Source organism: Drosophila biarmipes, chromosome 3L (assembly GCF_025231255.1).
Source record: "Drosophila biarmipes strain raj3 chromosome 3L, RU_DBia_V1.1, whole genome shotgun sequence".
Lineage (NCBI taxonomy): Eukaryota > Metazoa > Arthropoda > Insecta > Diptera > Drosophilidae > Drosophila > Drosophila biarmipes.
Genome location: NC_066613.1, coordinates 10,908,273 through 10,924,682, shown reverse-complemented (window position 1 = coordinate 10,924,682; position 16,410 = coordinate 10,908,273). Strand labels below are relative to the sequence as shown.

The 16,410-nt window shown below is 43.7% G+C and overlaps 1 protein-coding gene across 2 annotated transcripts in view; it reads right to left on the bottom strand.

Annotated features, from left to right (window-relative positions):
* LOC108028271 (protein slit) overlaps positions 1-7,459 on the bottom strand; it is a 51,655-nt gene extending 44,196 nt beyond the window's left edge. Inside the window, exon 1 of one of the 2 annotated variants that reach the window (XM_017099970.3) lies at positions 7,016-7,459. The gene's annotated coding sequence lies outside the window, so the exon portion shown is untranslated. The remainder of the gene's footprint in view (positions 1-7,015) is intronic. The other variant, XM_017099969.3, reaches the window with a different exon arrangement.
* Between the last annotated feature and the right edge of the window lie 8,951 nt (positions 7,460-16,410).

The following is a 16,410-nucleotide window of genomic DNA, read 5'->3' as shown; positions in this document are numbered from 1 at the left end:
AGATTCGTTGTCCCCGTCAAGGTGAGTCGCATGAATCCCGAGTATCTCAGCAGCTCGAGATACGCGCCGCACTGGGAGTTTGCCCCAGAGAACTTTGCATAATTGATTAATAATTTTGCCGGACAGGTGGCGCCCCCGAGCGACCACGCCCCCTCGGAGACCGCCGCCCGACAATCGTTAAATATTCAAATGAACTGTGCCTTAACCCATTAATTAGCCCGGCTTGGGCACACATTAGATAAATGTTGTGAGACCTGATTAAAGGCAAACAGTTCGAGCTGTTCGGTTGGGAAAAATTTCACTCTCTCTCGCCTGAAAAGGGTTCCACAGTCCGTAGATAAAGATAGTTAGGGTCGGGGTTTAGATAGAAAATATTGAAGGGGGCGTCACCCCTCTCGCACACAGACCTATTATTGATTTTACTTACATTCGAGTTTTTGCTGATTTGTTGTTCATTTTGTTTGTTTGGCCCGGGTCTGCTTGTTTGTTTGTTTGTTGATTTTCTGTTTGCTTGACTCGAAAATTATTTGGGTTAAACCAACAGCCCCAGCCGCAGCAACAAGCAATCAATGCAATAGTCGAAGCTCGTAGACAAGACTTCAGATGCGATTGAAGAGCGGGTATTTTCTGGAATTGCTTCCTGGTACGAAAGTTTAATTCATAAAATTATGAAATCCAAAGTTTTATTGAGGAAGTGCCAGAGTCGAAGACTTGGATCAGTGACTCTATGCAAATTACGTACAAATAGGGTGCTTAAGACTTGAGTTTCAGTCTTGTAAAAATGTAGCTAACGCTATACCCAGAATTTTATTCAAATATAGGCCTGCCCTGGTTTGTTTGCCCACCTGTACGCTTCCTGATAATCCCATTAATTCCGCTCCAAGCACCTGCCTAATCCAATAAGTTGCTCAACTTTTCAGAGCCAACTTTAACCGCAGAAACCTTAGCACGAAACAACTTAATTTGTCGCAGCCAGCAAACTAGCTTATGGCCAAACAACGAACATGTCAACAAAACTTAACAGAAATTAACTGGGTAAACACGAAAAGAACCGGAAAATACTTGCTTAATTAACTGGCAAAAACTTTCGGGACAAAGGACTCGGAGACGGGGAAAATGTGGGAGCCTGGGAGCGTGGGAACCCTTTTATTAAAAGGATAAATTCTGGCAACGCGGCGTATGCGCAATTAGCATTTATGGCAATTAATTATGCGATTACGCATACGCCGTGTGGCGCACCGCCTGGCATCAACACAATCAGCCGATCCACTCTGTTCTCCCCCTAATGAAGGCATCAAATCCGAGGGCGACAAAATGTTCACCACCGTCTTCTCCGTCGGTAAGCTGTAATTAGGGGTAATCAAACTGTTTTATTTGATGCCCTGACTAATGATCTTTTTGTCTAGGCTTCGGCAAGGTCGAAACCCTAAACGAGCCATTCAGAGACTTGAGACTTTAATTAATCGTTGTATCGCCATCAACTCTGATTAACCGAACCGGCCGAAATACTGCCCCCGAGGCGGCTCAATCTCGTTAATTGATATGCAAAATCAAATGGCCGCTAAGTGGTGCGAGCTCAAGAATTGCTCCGAAGTGCTCGAGCAGGTGAAGGTTTCCGTGCTTTTCCAGGCCAGGGTTCGATGAACTAAAGGTTGGGCGAGTCCAAGAAACAGGAATTAAACTATTTACAAAGTGAGAGTAGTATACAATGTATACAACATAGCTCTAGATGATTTTCCCCTCCAAACTTGCACTTTCTTGTCCCAATTTCAACGCCCGCATGAAATGAAAAACAAGATTTTTCCTATCACACACATTTTCCATTCCCCATTTTAGCGCCCAGTTTCAACCAATTTGTTTTGACATATTTTTGCTCGACTAGGCAGAACTGTTCAAAACACCGGGCCAAACACAATGGCAATCTGAGAGACACTGGGCGAACAGGGATGCGAATGGAAAGCCAAATCATTTCGTTGAGAACGTTCTTACAGATTGCGGCTGGGGCTTCTTGCTCTTGCCTCCGACATGCTGATAAGGCGAATTTCGGACTGCCCCTGCCCCCGGGAGTATCAATAAACCCATAAATTTAAAAGAGCAGCCCACAAAACAAATGTAAATATCAGGAATTTGTTGTTGTCAGCCCATTTTCATATTTATTTTCCGGCTGTGCCTCACATTTCGTGTGACGTTTGCACTTATTTATGCCCAGACTTTTTGTGGGCGTCTCCACAGCGGCCACAGCACAATCTATCTATCCATCCATCCATCCATCTATCTGTGCGTCGTATCTCTTTTCTTCTAACTTTAAATTTTGCATATTGCTCGTAAATTGCCCGCTTCAGTCCCGCCCGATCTGTATTTTATGGATCATGTTCGGTTGGTCGTCACGCCAGTTTTTGGGGGCTATTAAACGGTTCCGAATTATACTATATTAATGGACTTTTGCTGTTGCCCATAGCCGGTCGTTGTGTGTATATTTTTGTAGAATTGTTTACATTTTGACACTTGGCACAGATGTTTCTGGCGGAACTCGGCCTCTCTGGCCCTGAAAATTTTCAAAAGCTCTGAGTTTAGTTAATGCGAAATGAGCCGAACGATTATCTTTCGAGCAATGAGTTCATTAATCAGTCATGGAAGCTCATTTCGGGGTGCTAAGCTTAAATGTGGGAAAATGTGTTTATTTTAACTTAGAAATTGTTTACGACGCCCAGGAAAAGAATATATTTTTGGGGCACAATAATACTCACATGCTCGTCTAATTTTTATAGTTTATAGTTTACACAACAATGGTACCTACAAATAAGTCACAGCGCTTTCACACTCGAAAATACTTGAATCATCACCAAGTTCTGACGAAGCACTGTCACTCACCGGGTTCTTTCTCCGCAGGCTTATCCTATCTATAAATTATTTCCACATTATAGCCCCCACCCCGGCGGCCCAGAGCCGAGAACGGTAAGTAAGCCCTGGCGTCTTTCCATTCAGCTCCTCTCAGAGCGTCGCCTTTGTTCCCCTCGGCCCCCGACACCAGGGAAACCACAAATATTGACCAACATTCGGGCCCATAAATAAGTAAACAGTCCATTAGTTCCACAACTCCCCCAAGCCGTTCCATTTCCATGGCAGCAGCTTGCACAACAGCCTGCATGCAGCGAATTACTTTTGTGTGGAGAATCAGAAATCGAAGCCAAGTCACACCCTATCGGGCCCAGATCCAGAGTGGCCCTATCTTATCGAGTTGGCGCCTTATCGCCCGGAGGTAAACAGAAGATAGCCGTGGGGCCCAGGCGACTCCACTCATTTGCCAAATGACGCATACAACAGGGGCAGAGGAGGTGGAAATGGGGAATAGAATTCCGTTTGTGTGGTTCATCAACCGAGGCAAACATTTCAGAACTGGGTACAAATACGGCTGGTTTATTTTGATTTTCAACGAATTGAAAGCAAGTAATGGGTGTATCTATGAACTCGCTCTCCGCCGTAAGTGTCAAAGGCACGTTCCACCTGCTGTGGCCAGCTTTTCTCACAGCTTTCTCAGCACTTCCCGCACCTTATTAGGTTTACTTTGATTCTTGCAGAGTTAAAAAACAGTGCAAATAATACAATAAACAATGATTCTTACAAAATTAAAAGAAAAGTAATGGGTGTATCTATGGATAGGCCGGGATTCATACAGAACGAACTCTTTCCCTACCGTAAGTGTCAAAGGCACGTTCCACCAGCTGTTGCCGGCTTTTCTCACCTTTCTCCTCGCATTTCCCGCACCTGATCTTCCGCATTTCGGGGACTGGGCCAAGAGAGCCCGGGCCTATGGCTCCCAGCCCATTTTTAATTGCCACTACGTGAGCGAAATTTTGAAGCCACAAATCGAAAATCGAGACAGAACATCCGTTCGCGGAGTCAATTATGCTAATTAAATTTATGATTGGGCCGATAGTTATGGGCAGGCAGATAATGCCCATATAATGGAGCAGGTTCGCCAGCATTCGACTCGGTTCATTTGCAATTTGCTGCGGATTTAATTGCAAAATATAGAGATATTTACTTTTAATGGACCTGCCCCGGCCAGGGGGGCAGAAATTACTTTGACTTTGGCTCTGATCGGCTAAAAAATCACATAATTGCTGTTGTAAATGCCTTGATTCCCAGCCTAATGATGCTCATTCGGGGGAACTTATTCTCTGGCTTGTAATTTGGGGTGATTTTTCGTCTGGGGTTATTAGAGTTTCGAGTATTCGCTGGCCATCATAAATGTCAAGGCAGCCTCACTTTTTGCCAGCTGATGGGGTGGGGCGTTGAAATGTTTGTGTTTGGTGGTTGAATCGAAAAATACTATAGGCAGGGGTTATGAGAACCACAGTGCTGTGATTCTGATGGTGGTTTGCAGATCCGATAACATTAAGTAAACAAAAGGTATTTCGATTTAAAGGTTTTTGATTTATTTGTGGCAGATATAGTTGCTGCATCTCTTTTTATACAAAGGAATTTAAAGTTCTATTCATTAATACGAATTAAATGTCTGATATCAGAATCGTAGGTTTCACTCGCTGTAAACATTTGGTGTATCTATCAATATCTCCACTCCTCATTACTCTCTGCCCAAGCCTCTTCTATTTACCCTTACAATTACCTCATCGCCGAAAGCATCTGAAAATATTATCCAATATTAGCCAACTTAATTTGCCCAATCCTTGCGCAACTTTTCCTAATCGCATCAAACGGGTGTATTCCTACCGAATCTCGGCCATCGCAATATGTTTTGTTTATGCCCAAGGAAGACATCGTCTGCGGCATAATTACAGCATCAGGCGGGCCAGAATCGAAGATACAGATACGTATGCCCCGCGAGATACAAAGACAGAGCGGGATGGCCGCTCCCGCATCGCTGGAGAGTTGCCCGATTTTGGGGCAGGCACGCCACATGCTTTTTAACCTTGATTAAGTTGACGTTCTAATGATGCTGCTAATGGCGGCAATGATGCTCCCGACGACGATGCCACTGATGATGATGCGGACGGGAACTGGGACCGGGCTGCTGAAGATGCTGCCGCAACATCATTAACAACATTATCAACAACAACGGCGGCGGCGGCGGGGAAGGAAAACTTCACGGGTATTTTTTGTTTTTAATTGCCGCCTGGCACTTAGCTAATGTAATTTATATTACATCGTGCTGCTGCTCTAAAAGCTCTAAGTAGCTGAAAATAAGAAGGAAACGGCCAAGACTAAGACACCAAAAGAACGGCGGAGTGCAGCGTCGGCGGCTGGGAGGAGGCGGGCGGGAAGGTTGTAAAAGAAGAGTGGGTTCCCGAGACGTAAAGTTTTGTTTATATTTACCTAACATTGTACTTGAAAGATATTTTCGTTGCGCTTCTTTTCCCCGCCTCTATCTGCATCTCCCTCGCGCCCTCTGTTTGTTTATCTAATGGCTAAAAAATATCTAAGCCGTAAAATTCTCTGTATCTCTGAGATGGCTAAAAGCTGCTGCCTCTTTCCCTTGGATTTTTATTTTCGAAAGTCGTAAATACCTTGGGTCAGTGGCGGAGCAGAAGGTTCGATTCGGCTCGGACTCTCGCGCCTAAAAAGTTGCTATATTTTCAATTTATGTAAAAGAGGGCCAGCCCGCGCACCTGCCCCGTCCACCTGCCCGTTATCTTAAATGTTTTTTCCTGTTGGTAATTAAAAAGTTTCTGCCTCCCTGCTCAGATGTCTGCCAGCTAATGCAGGCTGGAGGTTCTCTGCGACGGCCTTGGCGCTTCGCTGGGGATTTGCGGGCCTGATAGCAACGGAAGCTGGCTTTAATGAGGGGGCTTTAAAGACTTCTCCTCGAGGTAGTTCTCAGCGGAGATAATGAAGGTCACCGGCGGATGGGAAGAGCATCATAGAGGGCGCAGCGCAGAGATAAGCACTCGAACGGTGCCACTTTTCGTGGAATAAATAATCGACTCAGTTTATAGAACAGGATTTAAAAGTATTTTTGGTGCCAAATATGACTAAAAAATGTTACTTTTGGTGATTAAACTGACTAATATGTTATAATAATACAAAGAATATGATGTTCTATAGCAAGGTTTTTATAAGCCCATGGACTGATTTACATAACTACAAGCATCTACCACTGACAGTTCCTGCTAACTAACCTCGTGATTCTCCCCCACATCCTATTCCCCCTTGGGATTCTTCGAACTTACAGAACACCCCGGCACCTGGAGCCTCATGCCAGGTCACGTCTAACCCATTCCCACCTGGGCCGCTGGACGAGCCTAGTTGGCGTTCCTCAAAAGTGTCAACGAGGAGGGCCCACAACACGGGCGTTCGGACCGAGCCCAGCCTCATCGGTTCATTCATAAAGATGCACATCTCCATGAGGGGGGCGAGCAAACACGAGTCCAGGCAGCACCTAACAAGTTCTCGGAATCGCACAAACCTCGAAAAGTTCTTAAGTTTTCGCTCTAACGAAACCTGTTCCCCAGACAGAAACCCGAAAGCGACGGCCTGGGACGGAAGGGGGACTTCGACCGAGTCTGCGGCCCGAGACATAATTAATGATTTCAAAATTTCACAACGAACACTCATAAAACTTATCGATCGAACACGAAACAACGGAGGAGAGGAATGTCATCCGCTGTCAAGGCGATTTCGGGCCTTTAAGGTTGCTCTCTAAATACATCTACATACATTTGGAAAGACGATCGTATTTCTAAAATAAAATTAAGGTAACATACATTTTTTACTAAAAACTCTCAGTTAAAACGGATTAAAAGTGTGTAATTTAAGAATTTTAAAAATTCCTTATCGATAACTTTAAGTTTTGTTGATCGGAATGCAAGCAGTGCTATGTTTTGCGATCGAAAATAAGTAGGGCTATTCTTTTGGTAATACCTATACTATTTTATGTTAGTATCAAACAATCTGGCACTATAAACCAATTAATATTCTTGAGTTAATCAATCACTTAATGCTCATCTCAGCCACTCATCACCATCCAGTAATTAGGCACCGAGGGATGACTTACCGCGGTTGCTTTGGCAATTCTCCTCCGCTAGCACGCACTGTTGGCAAACAAAAAAGTGGGCCTAAACACACCGTGAACCGAAGGCACAGCGCTGCGAGGCAATCTTTGAAATACTACTCGGCGGCTGGTCCCCTCTCTCGTTTTCATTGATGGAGCGGCGCGCGTATTTCATTAATTCTGCACACACGTTCCGCCGATGACGATTGGCGATTAACGATTAACGAATAAGGATTTTGCTATTTGCTGTTGCGATGACCGCGTGCCCCGCCCCCGAAAAGCGAGCCCGCACAACGACAACAACTACTAGCGCAGCGGCGGTGGGCGAAGAGGAGGGTAAGGATTTGCACGCGCGAATCTGCTGGCTGCTATGGGAATAACGGTGCGCTCTACAACATGTCCATGCACGTTCACGTTTTTTTCCGAACTAACGCCGTGTTGCTGTATTGTATCTGTGTTCGCCACGAATTCGAGGCCTCGCTTCTCTGCCGCTGTTAAGAGCCGATGTTCGCTAACAGCGCTCTGCTAGCAAGAGCGGAGAGCGAGCACCGCGGTGTTCGTGAGCCGAGGCACGAGCGAACTCCTCGGCTTGCTTGCAAAAATCATATGGCTGCTCTCGCCAGAGAGCCAGAGAGCCCGAGAGAGCTACCAGTAAGCTTATCTGAGTTATCTGAGCCGGTGCGACTCGAGTTGGATTCTCATTGAGTCAGATAAGGCGCGACTCCGTGGTTCGAGGCCCGGCTAACTGGCCCCCAAAGGCGGCCCGTGGGTTTCGAACGCGTTTTTTGGTCGTTCTGTGCGCCAAGGCAATGTGACGAGCTGTGCGGCTGCCGCATGGGGCACACAGGTGTGCTAGTGGGCTGGGTGGCGAAAAGTGGGACCCACAAGCAGAGGATCCTGAAGGATAATGCCTCAGTGGAAATGAGCCCAAGAAGGGCTAAGAAGGAGTTTGGGAGTATTACGTATGAAAAGGAATAGAACATTATAATTGTTAATAAGTAATAGAAAGAAAACAAAATATTATACCCTTAATTTCAAACATTTTTAGGATTTAGAAAAATAAGTAGCATATATTTATCAATTACTCATGCGACCCTGAAGCCTGTTTAAATTCCTAGTTGGACATTTGAGTCTTGCTCTTAAATCTATGTTCCCCCCTTTTACTACACAATTATTAAAAGTAAGTCAAAGCAAGTTACATTAAAAACCCAACTAAAAGCAAAACAAAATACAAGCACTCTTGATATCTTATCAGACCGTAAATAAGAGAAAACCTTGGATTTTCCATTAGTCCTATCTGCCAGATTTCCGTCCAATAAGATGTGGTACTTCCGCCGCCCACAGCTAATTAGCTGCCATTGATCCGTCCCAATTAGAACTGCTCACAGGGCCTCCAATGAGTTCCCTGCCCACCGCACTCTTATCAGATGCGAGGCTAAGTAAAATAAATAAATAAGAAGAACCAAAAACAACGACATGTAAATCTGATTTTTTGGGAGCGGCCGCCGCGGAGCGACAACAACAGCAGGCCGAGGAGCATGCAAATGCAGCAGCAAAAGATAAACAGAGAGGCGGGCCGGAGAGAGGGCCGGCCGCGCTCTCTTCCGTAGATGAAAGTGCACCACCAATTTTCTAACCAATTTCTCTCTCGGAAAACCCCGCTCTCGCGTTGTCTCACTCTCGACGCTAGTTCGCCTAAGTGCGGCTAGGTGGCGCCCCAGTGCCGCCGAAGTGGGAACTGCACTTCAGATGCTTTTTGTTTACCAACGAAAAAGCGGGCGGTGCTCGGGCGGGGGGAGGTGCATTCTTGGAAATGTTTGCAAAAACCGTCGCCGGTTTGCTGCTGCCGCAAATGCCGCGTAATCACTTTTTGCCACTCGTCGACGTCACCGGAAGTTGCAACACGTCGCCGTCCACGCACACACTCGAACAAGGCACACACACACACGGTGCATATGCCGTTAATGCCGAACTGCCACGCCCCAGCAGTTGCAAATTTCACCCCGCCCACCGCCTTGCTGGTTTTCAAAAAGAAAATCGGGGGGAAAGAAAGTTGGAACCTTCGGTGGAGTTGAGTTATCGCTCGCATTTCCATTGTCCGCCCCACCACCCCAATATTTGCACTCTTTTTGTGAACATGTGTGAACAACTGCAGGCGGCGAGCCACCCCTCGGGTGCACTGAGAGAAATAGTCAGTGGGGGCCGCAAATTCACTATTAAATTCAATGAATTTTTGTATCTACTTTTCTTATTCAAAGCATTAAAACTATATTTTCAGTTGGTAGAGCCTCTTGAACTGAAGGAATTGAATAATTTAATAAAGAACTTCTAAAGTTGACCGCTGAAACACAATCCCCTTTTGCTGCAGTGTGCCCGCTGTCCCTCCTGCACCCTCGGGCGGCGATTAATCATGAAAATTCACACAGAAAATATCCATTAGATGCGAATTAAGACATAATTGAGAGTGCAGCCTCGTACGCGCTTCAAGAACCTGCACCGAGAAGGGCGAGTGGGTGGTGGGGTGGGTAGCACGGGGTTGGTTTTCCCCGTGTGCAGCGACACGAATGCGAGACGCTGCCTCAAGTGCCTGCGACATATTTATTATCCCTGTTCGGGCTCAAAAATGATTATGCGATGGCAATGCCCCGGGCCGGAGTATTAAACTGCCATTGTTGGGCCGGGGCACTGCGAGGGCTTCGGAGTCGATGAGCAGGAGCAGCGTTGGCTTTAATTACAGTTTGAGTGGCACTGGAGAGGGTCCTTGAAGAGGATGCGCCACGGCGGCCTTACAATGCATCCCAGTGCCACGTTTTGGGGTTGCACTCCACCGATCCCTCGACAAATAGCTTAGAAAGTGACGCAGTCGCTCGACCTTACGACGATCTAGATCCTGAGCTCAGCTATTATTTTTAATAATTTTTATTACTTCGATTATAGGAATTCTCGAAATAATTTAAAATACATACAATACAATGTTCAAACAAGAATTTCCGATTGTAACTTAAAAAATTCCACCCCAGTGGACTTATAATTTTTAGAAAATCGCTCTTAACAATCTTATATTTGTCCCTACTGAGTTCAAACATAATTAGTTTACACATATTTAATTTTGTTATCCAACTATTACCCATGGAAATCTAAAGATATTAAGCCCCTTGGGCTTACTGATACTGAAGTGCAGGCCCTTAAAGCTAAGTTATGTACCTCGAGGCCCAGTTGAGTTTGGCTTTCGGTTTAGCAGGTTGTGGATCCGAAATGGAACTGTATTCCTACAGGAATTGGCAGATATGCGGTATAATTGCTGTTAAAAATTTGCAAAGATAGCAGTGAATAAATTTCATCCTTTCCGTTTCTGTTCTTTCAGTCATCGTGATGTCAATTATGTGCCACATTTCTACCATCGCCGTTTATATATATGTGCGAAAACTGCGAAACACTCTGGGCAAGTGCGTGGTAAGCTGTCTGTTCAGCATGGCCATGGAGACACTTCTTATGGTAGTGCAGTGGCGGGGTCTGATGGAGATAGATTCAGTCCTAGGTACTAGATTAGTGTCCGACCAGATTCCCAAGCTGTTGCTGTACTCCTGATATTTGCAGTGGTGGGCCTGGCCTTCTTCGTGATCGCTTACTTGCTGTGGCTCTCTGGCATTAGCTATCACTTGTGGCAAGTCTTCAAGCCCCTCAAGCGCGATGAGCATCGACACCAGTTCTTAATCTACAGTGCTTTTGTCTGGACTACGGCTGCTGTCATTATAGGATTGTTCTTCCTAATGGAAAAGTACCATCTGGAAGAGGTGTTCGGTAATTTTACAGAGGGCTTAGAGAGCTGCAGTAAAACTTCCCCAACTTTTACCAGCAGTTCGTAGCCAAGCTAAAGGCGTTCTTCAGCATTAAGTGCTGACACCGTGCCACATAAAAAGTTCTGGAAGTTGCACTACTTGTATTATTTACCTTCATTTCGGTAACATTTTCCAACGGGCTCTGTGTCAGCTGTGTCCGCTTTTGTAGGCTGGCAGCTGCAAGGCATGTTCAATTTGACCATGTTCATCCTAACTGCCAATAATATTTGGAAAGTGAAAAGAGAAATGAAGAGGTTTGCGCAACGGAAAGATGCTTCAATTTCGACACTCAAACGTAAGACCAAGCGCAGACCCGTTTCAGGTTCAATGTCCATCTTGATTCACCAATTTCCCTTTGATTGTAGTTATGCAGTCTTTTTGAGAATTTCCGTCATCATGGGCGTGACTTGGATTGCTTTTACCATGGTTTCTATTTGTCAACTATTTGACTACACCGACGACTCCTTGGTTGAGGGCGTCGCCTATGCCTATCTCTGCTGCGGCATACTCTATTTCGTTCTGCTTATCCTCAAGCGCAGCACCCTAGATCTTGTCAAGGAAAGGTAAGCCCTATGAGGTCGAAACAGACGTTCCAATAATATTTTATTTCCACACAGCATTCGCGAGAGAAGAAGTGAGAAGCGAGTCCGAGCTCAGAAGAAAAGAGACCTGGCCGAAATATCTATACACTTCCAGAGGAAAAAACTAGGCGAATGATAAGGCAGTCCAACTCCCTTGAGCCGAACAACAAGTTACGTTTCTCGAAGAACACATCATTTTCTACCCAAAAAAATATGTAAAAAAATATTTTAAAAAATTTAATAATTATCTAAATAATCATCTAATTAAAGAAAATAACCAGTCTAGAATTAAGCATTAAAAAGAGTCAATAAATTTCAAGATAAATCGAACTATGTTAAAATACTACTTGTGCCTTATTGAAAGAAATGATGTATATATATTCTCAATCTCAATAGTGACTCGCAAACTATGAATGGTAGAAAGTTGGGACATGGCAAAGCTATCTAAACCTTTATTGATGTTGTGAAAAAGTGATATCCAGCTGAGTTCCAAAAACCATTCTTCAAATCGGACCATTTATTAAAACCTTTTTTTGGTGTACTATGGTTTACCATGTAATTAAAATGTACATAGTAAAGTGCAAAAGAAAAATTCATTTATGTACTTATTTAATTTGTTATTTGAGGAGTCAAAGGAGCTTCTAAAATGTTTGTACCCAAAGCTTGATATTAGCTTTTAGGCAGCATAAACCCGTGAACTTCCTACCAAAGTTCAGTAAAGGCCCCGAAAAATGCCCGCGGCGCCTGCAGCGCTGTGGGTGCCAGCTAATCCGGACACCTGTTGGAGGCACCTCCGAGCGAGTGCCCCCGCCCACTCCACCGCCCACGTCAATGCCAATTTGTCGCTACACGCGACAGCTACAAGAATTTTGTAAATGCCAAAAAATGCAGCCGAAAACCGAACAAAAACGAACCAACAATTTCTGCGCTCTGCGCCCGGCGAGGCAGGCAAGAAAATGCCCCAGAGTGGGGCAGGGCACAACAAGTGTTATATGACGGGTCTTCGACGTCCAACTGTGATTTTCAGATTTTCCCCAACTCAATTGTTTGCTCGGCCACAAAAAGCTTCGTCTGTTTGTTGGCCTGTAATGTGGAATGTAAGTTTTGTATGTTAATTTGATTTCGGTGTCAAATGGGATTTTTTCGGCCTTTGTGTTTTGTGTTTTTTCTTTATTATTTTTTATGGCCTGCACTTGGCTGCGCTTTTATGGCCCATTGTTGTTGTTGCAGCTGGTGTAGCACATAGCACATAGCACACAGCATACAGCACATAGTAATTGCTCGACCCGATTCCCCGAGCAATTTGATCCCCGCGCGATGTCAATCCGCTTTGGGTTTCGCTTTTGATTGTGCGCACTTATGTCTTTATTGACAACGCCGCAATAGCATAAATAATTTATTGCAGCCAGGCATTGAGCAATTTGTAAATGGCCAAAAGAAATCCGGGCCCGAACACACGGCAACCTCAAAGATACTCGACGCGACTCGACTCGACTCGTGTGTATCCGCTGGATATGCACAAGTATTTCTATGGGTTTTCAGCTCTGCTCGCTACTGATTTGCATTTATCAAGTGCATTTGAGGTAAGTGGAATCAAACGAGCTGGGCAAAAAATCAAATGGGATCTGGCCGAGCTCAAAGCCCTTTCAAGGACTCTTCGGGTAATTGATGCACTTCAATGTGAGCGAATTTAATTGAGTTAGGTTCCCGCTCACATGTTTGATTATTTGTGTCTGCCCGGCTTCGTCTATTCATTCCGCAAATAAATCGGTTTTAATTGCTGTAAATATTTGCATTTAAAATATGCAAAGCAAATGCATCAACTGGCTCTTTGAGCCGATGAAGTGCATGGCTCATAAATGTTGAATTCAATATGAACACTTGGGCATTTTTCCTTGCCTATGTTGCAGGCGCATTGCCTTGGGCCGGGAAATTTGATTAGAAAATGAGATTTATTAGCTTTGTTGGAGAGCCAGCAAGAATATTTCACAAAAATCAAACATGAAATATGACTAATTTATGAGTTTCATATAGAAAAGGTTTTATGTTTTCATGCCTAAGTTTTCTTTTATATATTAGTCTGGCATTAAGAACAACACAGATGAGTTGCTTAAAAATCCAAAAATATCCGAGACGTTAAAAATCGACTAGCTTAATTTTGTGCAAGACAAATATCCGCAGAAATAATTCCAATTGCGACCTTGAGCAGTGACATCCACCTCCCAAACCCCACTCCAAATAAACTGTCCCCATCTCTCACCTCTTTCACCTAGTTTTGTGCATGGCATAATCAATTATTTCGAATGGACAGGCAAAAAAACAAAGTCATTTATTATGCTGGCCAAAAAATTTGTCACTATTCTGCACTGGTTTTGTTCGCCGCTCTGGTTGCTGTTGCTTATCGGTCCAGAACCGAGTTTGGGGCCATAATTAATTTGGCCGAACAACAACGGCCAAAAGATACACACACAAGCGGCCCCAAACAATGGCAAACAAATTGATTAATGACAGCGTATTAAACAATAATCGAGATAGGCCTCCGGTCAGATCGGGAAGGAGGAGTTCCCACCGAATCCACAGAATCTCCGATGGTGTAACCCATCGGATATTGTGCGCCCACGCAGAAGGAGAACTTTCCCCGTGCGGGAAAAAAGTGATTTTATCGGAGCTTGTTGTTTTTCGCCTCGTCGGCGGCTAAAAACAATTCATTTAAATAATATCAGAACCACTTTGCCACAACAGGAGGAAACAAATCATTTTTCATATCCTTCGCGTTCATCGCCCCACGTCCGCAAAAGCTGGCAAATTAATAATGTGTAATTAATATTTTTGGGACCGGTTCGAGCTGGGCTAAGCGATTTTAGTCGATGGGATCATTGAGATATTTTGACGAAAACAGCTTTATAGATAGAGATGGATTACGAAGAACTCTTATTTCCTAAGGGATTTTTATAAATATTCCACATTTAAAAGGTAGCTTTCTTAATATAAAACGTTTTGGTGAGTAATTACATTCCAGATTAAACATAATATCAGTTCTTAGTTAAGACCAGTTGATAGTTAAAAACAGTTGCAATGATAAGAAACCTGATATTACAATGAATGACAAACTTTGTTTAAGTCACTTGGAAGACCCCATAAATGGGAGCCATTATTCTATAACCCATTTTTATCCAAAATCAAGCTTAACTTCTGTCGACCTGTCATCTAGAAAAATATTCAGCTAAGCCCTGACAAGGGGGGAGCCCAAGATTGGGAAACTTTTTAGGGAAATCGGAGGGGAGTGTGAAAACTATTTCGCTCTCAACGTACATACCATAACACAACGTAACGCAACGCTTAACGTAATAGCCTTTCATGTTTGCTTAGTAGCCCACATCAATTCTAATCGCCCGAAGACCGAGCCGGCACCACCCCCGCCCCAAGACCACGCCCCCAAACACTATCACACTGCCCAGCACACACACACTCCCCCACAACAAGGCGAGCGATTTATGGCATGCTTTCACATACTTTCACCTGGGGAATATTCTCCTGCGGTTGCCGGGTGGATCCTGCTCTTTCCTTCTCTGGGTACACGCAGAGAAAATGTGTGCTACAGCTCATAAATCGAATAGTTAAAAAATATTTTCACAGGTACAAATAAATTTAATTGAAATTATATTTAATTTTAACACTTTTGAAATAAATATAAATAATAAGTTCATAGCAAAGAAATCATCTCAAAAATGTAAAAAAAATATATTTAATTAGAATATTTACAAAAAAATATTTTTAAATATTAGGTTCATAGGAACACGCATAGAAAACGTATGCTATGATCAGCTCCTCCATTTTTATATTAGTTTCATAAAAATTTATATATTACATAGATGACGTTGGACTTGAACTCCGACCCTTCAATGCTAAAATATATTTATCGAATAAAATATTAATTAGACAAAGTACTGAAAATATGTAACTTTTAATGAAATATCAACCTATTTTCATATGTTAGCCCCATTATTCTCAGTGCATCATTGTAAGAGCATGGAAGTATAGTGCGCAGTCCGCCCCATTTATGTAGTTTATGGGAGCATATTAATTTTGGCATTGAAATGGAGTCCAAATGCATTCACAATTGTTTTAATGTCGAGTGGCTTTCGTTGCCATTACGGGGAGGGCTTAACCAAAACCTGCGATTTAATGGGATTTTCAATCAGCAGGAGCAAACACTTACACAGGCAAACAGCGACAGTGAAATAGAGGAATCGTAAATATTTATATGTAACTTGAAAATAGAAATAATTTCCAACTAATTTGTAAATAAAAGTAACACACCTATTGTTTTAAAATTGTTTTGTTGGTCCGAGGTACATTTACATTTGTCAATCTAATTCATCTAAAATCAAATAATAGACGCAATTAGTTTGAAATCACAAACAATAGTAACCTTTATCCAATTACCTAACAACACAGTGGCGCTTTTTGTGCTTCTCCATGACTGTCTTTAAATTTAAGTCGAACACACTTTCGCTATCCCCAACCTCCTGACAATCCTTTTGAATTAGTCCCTTAAATTCGGGGCAACATTGTTCCCGCTCAGTTTCAACGGGGGAGCGGCAGCACCTGGTGCCCCAAAAAGTTCTCGACTCCCAACTTGTATGCAACATTTATGCGTTCCTGGGCTTTGCGCCGAGTGCATTCCATATGGATTAGCCGGAACAACCTGACAATCTTTATACTTTTGTCATTAGCAAGCATCTTTTTCACGGCAGCTTTGCGCAGCTCCGAACTCCGAAACTCCCTTCCCCCCACAGCGGCAACTCTCCCATGTGAAACTATTAGAAATAAAAAATTGCTGCTGCTATGCAAACTTTAATTTCTAAATCATAACTTTTTCTGCTCCACTTTGGCCGAGAGTTTTAAAGAGTCGGCAGCAGTCAAAGTTGGGCTGCCAGGGAAGCTGTTAACAGAGGGGGAGTCATCCCAGATGGAC